General features: G+C 44.1%; 1 protein-coding gene across 1 annotated transcript in view; it reads right to left on the bottom strand.

Moving 5' to 3' along the window:
- The window catches only part of rnf32 (ring finger protein 32), a 75,032-nt gene that overhangs the window by 7,473 nt on the left and 55,065 nt on the right, over positions 1 to 12,494 (bottom strand). The window lies entirely within an intron of this gene.

Genomic DNA, 12,494 nt, shown 5'->3' with positions numbered 1-12,494 from the left:
CAGAATTACAGAATCACAATGCAGAAGAGGCCCTTCAGCCCACCGAGTCTGCACTGACATGTGAGAAACACCTGACCTACCTACCTAATCCCATTTACCAGCACTTGGCCCATAGCCTTGAATGTTATTATGTGCCGTGCTCATCCAGATACTTTTTAAAGGATGTGAGGCAACCCGCCTCCACCACCCTCCCAGGCAGCGCATTCCAGACAGTCACCACCCTCTGGGTAAAAACGTTTTTCCTCATATCCCCCTAAACCTCCTGCCCCTCACTTTGAACTTATGCCCCCTTGTGACTGACCCTTCAACTAAGGGGAACAGCTGCTCCCTATCCACCCTGTCCATGCCCCTCATAATCTTGTACACCTCGATCAGGTCGCCCCTCAGTCTTCTCTGCTCCAACAAAAACAACCCAAGTCTATCCAACCTCTCTTCATAACTTAAATGTTTCATCCCTGGCAACATCCTGATGAATCTCCTCTGCACCCCCTCCAGTGCAATCCCATCCTTCCTATAATATGGCGACCAGAACTGCACACAGCTGTGGCCTCACCAAGGTTCTATACAACTCCAACATGACTTCCCTTCTTTTGTAATCTTGATTGATAAAGGGAAGTGTCCCTTTGCCTTTTTCACCACCCCACTAACGTGCCCCTCCGCCTTCAGAGATCTATGGACACATATGCCAAGGTCCCTTTGTTCCTCAAAACTTCCTAGTGTCATGCCATTCATTGAATACTTCCTTGTCAAATGACTCCTTCCAAAGTGTATCACCTCACACTTTTCAGGGTTCAATTCCATCTGCCACTTATCTGCCCATTTGACCATCCCGTCTATATCTTCCTGTAGCCCAAGACATTCAACCTCACTGTTAACCACCCAGCCAATCTTTGTGTCACAAACTTACTAATCCTACCCCCCACATGGTCATCTATGTCATTTATATAAATGACAAATAATAAGGGACTGAGCATAGATCCCTGTGGTACGCCACTGGACACAGGCTTCCAGTCACTAAAGCATCTTTCTGTCATCACCCTCTCTCTCCTACAACTAAGCCAATTTTGAATCCACCTTATCAAATTACCCTGTATCCCATGTGCATTTGCCTTCTTTGTAAGTCTCCCACGTGGGACCTTGTCAAAGGCTTTGATGAAATCCATATAAACTACATCAACTACACTACCCTCATCCACACACCTGGTCACCTCCTCCTAGGACTGCCCAATGGAAACCCATCCCCTCCCCCCACCACCCCACAACGTTCATCAACTACATCTAGCCCCCTCACTGGGTCCTGCCTGACTGCCCCTGGTATCCCTTACCCCATTCTCCTAGGTGTGAGAGCGGCCTACATGCTGTGGGCCAGCTGCAGTCCTGGCAGTGGGCACCCTTCTCAGTGGTGCATGCTGGGACTGAAAGCTGCCGAGCCTCAGATTGGCTAGCCGCTCTTGGAGGCAGGATATTGTTTCTTCAAGGAAAGGGAGCCCCCACGGCAGCTAATTAGCTGCCAGAACACCACAGGATCATGTTGGGGCACCCCACAATGACTGAGGCAGGGTCGCCCCAGCTTTTTGGCCTGCCCTCGGGGCTACCGTCATCATGAAAAAATTCAGGCCAGAATTTCTGAAGAACTGCAGTTAAAGGAACGGAACAAAAGCTAACATACCATTTTCCTTCCTAATTGTTAACCGTACTTGCATGTTAGCTTTATGTCATTCGTGTACAAGGACACCAAGCTCCCTCTGAATGCAAACATTTCCTCGTCCCTCACCATTCAAAGCATACTCTTTTTTATTTCTCCAAACAAAATGAACATTTTATTCCACCTGCCATGTTCTTGCCCAATCACGCAACCTTATGAGATCACTCTGCAGCCTCTTTGTGTTCTCCTCACTGCCTACCTTCCTATTTAGCTTTGTATCACCAGCAAACTTGGATACATTGCACTCAGTCCCCTCACTAAGTCATTAAGATGGATTGGAAAAGTCTGAGGCGCAAGTGCTAATCCTTGTGGTACCCTGCTAGTTACAGCCTGCCAGCCTGACAATACCATGTTTATTCCTGCTATTTGGTTTCTGTCCATTAATCAATCCTTAATACGAACATACATAAAAATTAAGAGTAGGAGTAGGCCATTCGGTCCCTTGATCCTGCCATTTGGCAAGATCGTGCTGATCTGATTATGGCCTCAGCTCTATTTATCTTTCTACCCCTGTGCCTTTTGACTCCCTTGTCAGTCAAAAACCTATCTAACTCAGCCTTAAAAATATTCAATGACCCTACTTCACTGCTGTCTGGGGAAAAGAATTCCACAGATCAACGACCTTACGAGGGAAAAGAATTCTCCTCATCTCCGTCTTAAATAGGAGACCACTTATTTTTAAACTGTGTCCCCTAGTTCTGGTATCTCCCATAAGTGGAAAGATCCTCTCAGTATTCACCCTGTCAAGTCCCCTCAGGATCTTATATGTTTCAATAAGATCATCTCTCATTCTTCTAAACTCCAATGGATACAGGACCAACCTGCCCAAACTTTCCTCATAAGATAACCCTCTCACCCCAGGAATCAGTTGAGAGAACCTTGTCTGAACAGCTTTTAATGCTATTATATCCTTTCTCAAGTATGGAGACCAAAACTGTACTCCAGATGTGGTCTCACCAACGCACTATACAATTGTAGCACATCTTCCCATTTTTATATTCCATTCAAACTTGCAATAAATGCCAACATTCCATTTGCCATGCTAATCCATCTGTAATACCCATATCCCATGAGCCATAATTTTGCTTAATAACTTATTGTGTGGCACCTTATCAAATGCTGTTTGAAAATTCAAATACACATCCACAATTCTCCCCGTATTCCTTTTTTTATTCTTTCATGGGACCGTGGGCATCACTGGCTAGGCCAGAATTTTTATTGCTTATCCCTAACTGCCCTTGAGAAGGTGGTAGTGAGCTGCCTTCTTGACTCACTGCAGTCCTTGTGGTGTAAGTACACCCACAGTGCTGTTATGGAGGGATTTCCAGCAATTTGACCCAGCAACAGTGAAGGAACGGCAATATAGTTCCAAGCAAGGATGGTGAGTGACTTGGAGGGGAACTTCCAGGTGGTCGTGTTCCCATCTATTTGTTGCCCTTGTCCTTCTAGGTGGTAGAGGTCACGAATTTGGAAGGTGCCATGAAAGAAGCTTTGGTGAGTTGTTGCAGTACATCATGTAGTTGGTACACACTGCTGCCACTGTGTGAAGGTTGTGGAGGGAGTGGATGATGAAGGTGGTGGATGGGGTGCCAATCAAGCAGGCTGCTTTGTCCTGGATGGTGTCGAGCTTCTTGAGTGTTGTTGGAACTGCACTTATTCAAGCAAGTGGAGAGTATTCCATCAATTGTGCCTTGTAGATGGTGGACAGGCTTTGGAGAGTCAGGAGGTGAGTTACTGTCCACAAAATTCCCAGCCTCTGTCCTGCTCTTGGAGCTACAGTATTTATATGGCTGGTCCAGTTCAGTTTCATGTCAATGGTAACCCAAGGATGTTAATAATGGGGGCTCAATGATGGTAATGCCAAGGGGTGATGGTTGGATTCTCTCTTGTTGGAGATAGTCATTGCCTGGCACTTGTGTAGCACAAATGTTACTTGCCACTTATCAACCCAAGCCTGAATGTTGTCCAGGTCTTGGTGCATATGGGGCGTGGACTGCTTCAGTATCTGAGGAGTGCAATTGGTGCTGAATAATCACGGAACATCCCCATTTCTGAACTGATGTAAAGAAGGACTTTGATGAAGCAGCTGATGTCGTCAGGTGTGAGATTTCCATCCTCCTGGGGCCTTAATCATATGAGGGTCCCAATGCTGGCTATCTAAGTGCCTGAGTGCACTTATATAGTGTCGGGCCTCCCGCACAGAAGCAACATGGTTCTCCGGCCAGTTCTCCAACTGGTGGGAGGGACCTGCGTCGCTGGAGCTAAATTCCGCTCTGCATTTCCAAAGGATTTCACTGGATGTAAGGAGCACTTTGGGACATTTTAAAGTGATGCAATGCACATGATTAATGCAAATTCTTGTATTGCATGCCAAACTCCTATTGCTACAAGGATCTGCAAAATAAGGGTGCTTCTGACATAAGAAGCATTATATAAATGCAAGATGTTATTGATTTCTCTCTGGTCACCCTGACAAAATGGTGACTGTTTTCTTTGGGTTGGGGGGGTGGGGGGGTGCTGTCTACTTTATCTGTGTTTCACAAATAAGCAAATTGAAAATTATGAAAATTAGTACCAACTTTTAGTAAAATAAATCTGGACAGTGAGAAGTTCCAAACAAACAATATTGAGACAGAGCTTAAACCTGACTTTAGAAAATTCAATTCAACACTTGTTTCTGTGCAGTCTCATAACCCCCTTTCCCCTATTCAGACTGATCATGTGCCAGCTACATAGCCACAGCCCTGTCAGGTCATTTACTTATAGCCACACTGCAGTCAGCTGTAGATGAGGCAAATGGAGGCACTACAATGTCAGTACTCATTGAGCATGCTCATTCTGAAGTTATTAGTGCCTCATTTGATTAGACTGCCAACTGTGCTAACAGTTAAAGTTAAAAAACAAACTCTTCTTTGAGAAATGTGTACTTAGAGTATTTAATTCTCAACCAAAACGTTATCAGCAGTTTAAAGAAGATAACTAGGCCCCTGTGTTATCACTTCAGAAACACCTATTCACCTTGTAGTTTGGAGTTAAAGGCTATTTGCACCCAAGTTCCTTTTGAGTTGTGATGACATGACTAAGTTGCTTATCATACAAAATAAGATCAAGTTCTATTTATGAAAATAACAAGTGCGCTAAATGAGGTTAATGCACTCATTTTTGTGGTTCTTGGAGGGAGAACATCACTATATTTCAGGAAGCCTATTTCTGAGATTTAAAAACTCCCAAGTTAATAATTTAACTATTTGAATAAATATGAAGCAGCATTAGGAGTTATGTTTTTTTGATGTCTAATATTTTCCAATTTAAATAGAAAGTCATCCATCCAAAACACTCATCTGCAGCATGGCTGCACTAATCAAGTTGTCCCTCGGTACAACTCGGTCCCAATTTAAGCAACCAGCACACAGAAAAACTGCACGTGTTTAAGTGTCACATTTTTTTAAGGGCTGAAAACAAATGAAGTGCAACTAGTCACACTAGTGGATCAACCGTGGCATTCGCCAAATAGGATGTGATTAATAGCAAGAGACAAAATGCCATTTAATGCACAATGCATCATCAGGGTCACTGGTTTACAGTGACTGAACATGTTTGAAAATGTTATTATGGAACATTTATTAAGGTTTTAGCGAAAGGGTTCCATGATTGCGCACTTATACTTTGTAATGTGTAAATAATTGGCGTTCGTTATTATTAGTTAGAGCTGATTCCCTAGTTCTGTGCATCTTCGGGAAACAGACAATGCAACCAGTGTAAAGATCTTCTTTCCACCATGCAGTTGCTTGATGTTTTTATTATGGGTCAGCTGAGGTATACATACCCACTGCTTCCATAAGCCTCAGTAAATATCCAGACTTATTACAGAAACATTTAAATGAATTAAAAGCAGAATTCCTTGACACTTGCACCAGGTTTTATTTTTCTCTGTTCACCTGTTTAAATTATAAACAAGGGAGGCCCAATGATCTTAGGAACTCTTAAAAACTTTTGGAAGTTATTCTTTGCAATGTTTGTAATATTTATTTAGCGAAATATTTTGTGCAAGACAGAAGAATTTATTTTATTCTTTCACAGGATGTGGGTGTTGGTGGCAAGGCCAGCATTTAGTGTCCATCCCTAATTTCCCTTGAGAAGGCGGTGGTGAGCTGCCTTCTTGAACCGCTGCAGTCTATGTGGTGTAGGTACACCCACAGTGCTGTTGGGGAGGGAGTTCCAGGATTTGACCCACTGAAGAAACGGTAATATATTTCCAAGTCAGGATGGTGAGTGACTTGGAGAAGTTGCAGGTGGTGGTGATCTTATGCACCTGCTGCCCTTGTCCTTCTAGATGGTAGTGGTCGTGGGTTTGGAAGGTGCTGTCAAAGGAGCCTTGGTGAGTTTTTGCAGTGCATCTTGTAGATGGTGCACACTGCTGCCACTGTGTGAAGGTGGTGGAGGGAGTGGATGATGAAGGTGGTGGATGGGGTGCCAATCAAGCAGGCTCCTTTTTCCTGGATGGTGACGAGATTCTTGAGTGTCATTAGACCTGCACTCATCCAGGCGAATATTCCATCACACTCCCAACTTGTGCCTTGTAGTCCCAATTTGTGCCTTGTAGATGGTGGACAGGCTTTGGGGAGTCACAAGGTGAATTACTCTCTGCGGAATTCCCAACCTCTGACCTGTCTTGTAGCCACAGTATTTATTTGGCTGGTCTAGGTCAGTTTCTTATCAATGGAAACCCCCGGGATGTTGACAGTAGGGGATTCAGCGATGGTAATGTCATTGAATGTCAAGGAGATTGGCTGAATTATCTCTTGTTGGAGATGGTCATTGCCTGGCACTTGTGTAGCACAAATGTAACTTGCAAATTATCAACCCAAGCCTGAACGTTGTTCAGGTCTTGCTGCATATGGATACGATTGCTTCAATATCTGAGGAGTCGCGAATGGAACTGAACATTGTGCTATCATAAGCAAATAGCTCCATTTCTGATTTCCTGATCAAAGGAAGGTTATTGATGAAGCAGTTGAAGTTGTTTGGGCTGAGGACACTATCCTGAGGAACTCCTGCAGTGCTGTCCTGGAACTGAAATGACTGACTTTCAACAACCACAACCATCTTCCTTTGTGCTAGGTATGACTCCAGCCAGTGGAGAGTTTATTCCCTGATTCCCAATGCTTCCAGTTTTGTTAGGGCTCCTTGATGCCACACTTGGTCAAATGCTGCCTTGATATTAAAGGTAGTCAATCTCACCTCACCTCTTGAATTCAGCTCTTTTGTCCATGTTTGGGCTGAACTGTAATGAGGTAAGGAGTTGAATGATCCTGGTGAAACACAAGCTGATTATTGGTGAGCAAGTTATTGCTGAGTAAGTGCCGCTTGATAGCACTGTTGACGACACTTTCCATCACTTAGTTGAAAATTGAGAATAGGCTGATGGGGTAGTAATTGGCCAGGTTGAATTTGTCCTGCTTTTTGTGCACAGGGCATATCTGGGCAATTTTCCACATTGCTGGGTAGATGCCAGTGTTGTAGCTCTACTGGCTAGGTCATGGCTAGTTCTGCAGCACAAGTCCAGTACTAGTGCTATTGCCAAAATGTTGTCGGAGCCCATAGCCTTTGCTGTATCCTGTGCCTTCAGCTGTTTCTTGATAGCATGTGGAGTGAACTGAATTGACTGAAGACTGGATTCTGTGATACTGGGGACCTCAGGCGGAGGCCAAGAGGGATCATCCACCCAGCATTTCTGTCTCAAGATAGTTGCAAATGTTTCAGCCTTGTCTGTTGCACAGATGTGCTGAGCACCTACATCATTGGGGATGGGGATACTCATGGAGCCTCCTCCACCAGTTGGTTGTAGAAGCAGGAGTAGGCCACATGGCCTCTCAGGCCTGCAGCGCCATTCAATAAGACCAAGTTGGAACTCCTATATAAACTCTACTTCCCTACCCTATCCCCATATCCCTTGATTCCCTGAGTGACCAAACCCCATTGATCTCAGCCTTGAATATACTCATTCACTAAGCATCCACAGCACTGTAGGTTAGAGAATTCCAAAGATTCACAGCCCTCTAACTGAAAAAAAATTCTTCTCATCTCAGTCTTAAATGGCTGATCTCTTATCCTGAGATAATCACCCCTAGTTCTTAACTCTTTAGCCAAAGGAAACAGTCTCTCAGTATCCACCCTCTTAAGCCCTCTGAGAACTTCATTTGTTTCAATGAGATCACCTCTCATTCTTCTAAAGTCCAGAGAGTATTGGCCCAATCTATTTAACCAACATTTTATCTCACTCCTTCGGTTTCTTTGTTAAAACACGACAACTTCATGGTAGAGATGGTACACATGTAGACCATTCTGTAGATCTTGGCAAGCTTGTTTGATAACGAACCAGGCCAATTGCCTCAGCTTACTCTAGACTAATAGGATCGAATGATTGAAAAAATACAGCACCTAAAGCAACCATCCTGTACTAGCTCTTTGGAAGAGTTATCTACTTAATCCCACTTCTCTGCTCTTTCCTAAATTTTTTTTATTTGTTCATGGGATGTGGGTGTCACTGGCTAGGTCAGCATTTATTGTCCATCCCTAATTGCCCTTGTTCAGAGGGCATTTAAGAGTCAACCACATTCCTGTGGGTTTGGAGTCACACGTAGGCCAGACCAGGTAAAGACAGCAGATTTCCTTCCCTAAGGAACATTAGTGAACCAGATGGGTTTTTATAACAATCGACAATGGTTTCATGGTCATCATCAGACTTTTAATTCCAGATTGTTATCCACCTGCCATGGCGGGATTCAATCCCAGATCCCCAGAGCTTTACCCTGGGTCTCTGGACTACTAGTCCAATGACAGTAGCAGGTAAGGCAGACAATAGCACAGAATCCAGTCTTCAGTCAATTCAATTCACTCCACATGCTATCAAGAAATGGCTGAAGGCATGGGATATTGCAAAGGCTATGGGCTCTGACAACATTTCGGCAATAGTACTAGTACTGGACTTGTGCTGCAGAACTAGCCATCGCTCTAGCCAATAGAGCTCCAACACTGGCACCTACCCAACAATGTGGAAAGTTGCCCAGGTATGCCCTACCCACAAAATGCAGGACAAATTCAACCTGGCCAATTACTACCCATCAGTCTATTCTCGACTTTTAACTAAGTGAAGGAAGGTGTCGGCAACAGTGCTATCAAGCAACACTTACTCAGCAATAACTTGCTCATAGTACTGCAAATGTTTTCTTTTCACGTATACTTTACCTTTTGAAAGTTACTATTGAATCTGCTTCCTATTACCCTTTCAGGTAGTACATTCCAGATCATAACAATGTGCTGCATAAAACCAATTATGTCAATTTTCTTAAATCTATGTGTTCTGGTTACTGTCCTTCCTGGCAATGGATACACTTTCTCTTTTCCACTCTAGCAGAACCCCTCATAAATTTGAACACCTCTATCAAATCCCCCCTCAACCTTCGCTAGGCTCTCCATGTAACTGAAGTCCCTCACCCCTGGTAGAATTCTCGTTATGATAAGAGATGAGGAAAGATGGGGGGGGAGGAGGCTCAAGTGGAGTAGAAATGACTCCATAGACTGGTTGGGCTGAATGGCCTGTTTCTATGCTGTGATCATGATAGATTCTCCCGTCGCTCCAATGTCAAGGAGACCAATTGTTCATTGCCCAGGTTGGTGCTGTCTCATATGCGGATGTGAAACCAAATCTTGACTTACATATCCGATTACAAATATTACATATGAATTGACTGCTGGAGGGGTGGGTGAAAGCACTGACATTGCAGGGTGCTCACTTGTCCTGTAGGGACCTGACTCTGTTCTCAAATGTTAAGTTTGCTTGATGAGAGATTTCTCCATTTGCATCTGTCCTTCTTTTCCCATGTAGCGGGAGATTGGTTTTTCGAATGTTTTGTATTGAAGTTTTGGATGTCCTGTGATGCGGGCTCCCATGCTCAGCTGACTGTAGAATACCGCCTTTGGTATGCAGGAATTCCCCACGTGAACTACATGGCTGACCCAGTGAAGCTCAGCTCTGATGAGCACGCTCTCAATGCCAGGCATGCGGCATCTTGCAAGCCGGTGTTAGGGATTTTGTCCTGCCCTTCAATGTTGCAGTTAGATCTTAAGCAGTGAAGGTTGAACACATCTAGCTGCTTTATGTGATGCTGCTTCCTATACCACATGGACTGCAGTGGTTCAAAAAAGCAGCTCACCATCACCTTCTCAAAGGCACTTAGGGATGGGCAATAAATGCTGGCCCAGCCAGCGAAGACCACATTTCATAAATTAATTTTAAAAAAGATTTATTGTAAGACCAAAGCACTCTGAGGCTTGGACAAAGAGCTCAACAAGCATCTTAATGTCCTCCGGAGTCCTTCTGTGATGTGTATCCTCTGCACCCTCTCATAGGACTTGACATCCTTCCTAAACTGTACTACCAAAAATTGGGGCTAATCAGTGATTTACAAAGTTTTAGCATGCTTTACCATACAAAGGTTTACCTTGCTTTTGTAATCTATGGGTCAATTTTAATTCTATTAAAGTGGGTGGATTTGGACTGAGTCAAAACCTTTCCCTATGTCTCTATTTTTAAAGCCATATTTTTAAAAATAACTTTATCAACTTGTCTGGCTACCTTCAAAAGATTTATATATGTGAATCTCTATTCTTGCACCCTCATTAAAATAGAGCTTTGATTTCTGTAACCAGGATGCCTGTAATAATCTTGCAACCTTGGGGCATCATCAGTGCTTGGGCAGGTAACCATTGTGGCCGATTGTTAAGCCTATAACTTATCTCCAATGGGCACTGCGCTAACAGGCATTTGCTGCCCGCATATACAGCAAAGATGACTGATTCAATGGTAAAGTATTTATCTTATTTTCCATTGAACATAAGACACATATGCCCAATTTCACCAAAATTAGTGCATTTCACCACTGATTGCTGCCATGTATCAGCCTGTAATGAAACCACTTGGTATGGGTAAACACCAAATGTGGAACAGCTTGACTAGCTGCACTTTGTGGTATGTATTGTCCACCCAAATTATGGTACTTTTGGTTAGTCTTGTCCTATGAGATTGCTTAAAGCGCACCATCTTCTCCCAGATCTGTTTCCAGATACATGAGGTTTTGTAGATGGTGTTCCTTCCAGTCATCATGTCTTGCCTGGCATTTTGCACTGCTGTCCTCTGTTGGAAGAGTCCTGGTGTGCAAATCTGGCACCCACTTGATGAGCCAGCATGCTGACCTCACCAGCTATTGACCCAGGGATTGGGACTAATGCTTCTCCACCACTTCCCCATAAACTCACATTTCATACTTTGATATTAAATTAGCCTTTGGCCCAGATCTTCTGGATTGTTGGAGAACAGATGTACACCGCCCTCCCCCCAACACCATGGTACTCCTTGCAAGCTCCAACACAAGGACTCTGTGGGAATTGCCCAGAAAGCTTAAACTTCCGATGGGCAATTACCCTGCTCCCTGGAACACTTCAAATAGTCTCCAACTCTGAGTTCGAGTTGGCGACTTTGGACAGTTTCAACTCACTTACCCAGGAAATATTAGACAGAATAAAACCATGTCTAATTCCTGTGAAACTATACAACTGACCCCCCAAATCACTCACACTGTCCACCCCCACCCCACCCCCACTGACTTGACCTCACCACCTGACCCCCTTCCCTGATCCTCTGACTCCCCCCACACAACTACCCCCAAACCCAACCCTTCCTGATTTCACTGCCCTACCCACCTACTACCTTACCCACCTGCCATGCTACCGACCTACAACCTACCCACCTGCCACCCTACCCCCTTACCCATTTATCTCATACACTCACCACCCTACCCCCTTACTCATGTACCTCAACTACCCTACTCCCTTACCCAACTACACATTCACCCATTCTTTCATCCATTCACTCAGGCATGTTTTAATATCCCAGCTTTCCAGTGTGTTAGTGAGCATGTACTAGAATATGGTAGCCAGTGCCGTAAAAAGGGGCGTGGCTTTCTTCCCCCGACAACCCAGCTCTACGAGAAAGTGGTTCCACTGAAGATACGCTTCACATTTCTGTAGAAGCCAGGTTTGGACATACCGGGCAGAAATGCGGAGCTCTGGCATGGGGTAGAAAAGTAAGAGAGGAGTGGCAATCTGACGATGATTGCTGTCCTCGGAAGTTTCATGCCTTTGTCTTTTATTCCGGCCTCTTCTCTCCACCCATCCCCCTCATACTGTCTTTGGAATGACTGACAAATATTTCAAATTTATTTAACCCGTCTGAAACCTGAACGGATTTTTTCCTCTCCCACTTCCCTTATGGTTTTGAGTAGCAGACTTTGAACACTGTATACTCACAATACTGCGGGCATCCTCACAAAACATGCATTCCACAAAGCCTTAGCCTTGCAAGAAGCATATTAAAAGTGGTTAATTTAATTGACTCTTGCCAAATCCAATGAGGTGAGCAGGCCACTTCACCAAGCGTGTATGGGGTATGCTACAGTTGTCTCCCCCGCTGCCTGCCTTGCCCATTAGAAATCATGTTCCTTTTTTCCTACGTATTTACTTTTTACCTCTTACCTCTTTTTATTGACTAAGGTAAAACAGGAAGAAAGTTAGCAATGGCTTGAGATATGTCAATGGGGTTCAGGAATATCATGAAATTTAGCAGCAATTATGACGGTCACAGAGATAATAGTAAGGAATTTTTGGTTTGGTATCACTGTGGCTGATTCCTGTGGTCTGACAACAGTGGGGTGAAGGTTTTTTCAGCACT

The sequence above is a fragment of the Carcharodon carcharias genome, chromosome 3, assembly GCF_017639515.1.
Source record: "Carcharodon carcharias isolate sCarCar2 chromosome 3, sCarCar2.pri, whole genome shotgun sequence".
NCBI lineage: Eukaryota > Metazoa > Chordata > Chondrichthyes > Lamniformes > Lamnidae > Carcharodon > Carcharodon carcharias.
Note: the sequence above shows the minus strand (reverse complement) of the source record. Positions and strands in the feature narration are given on the sequence as shown.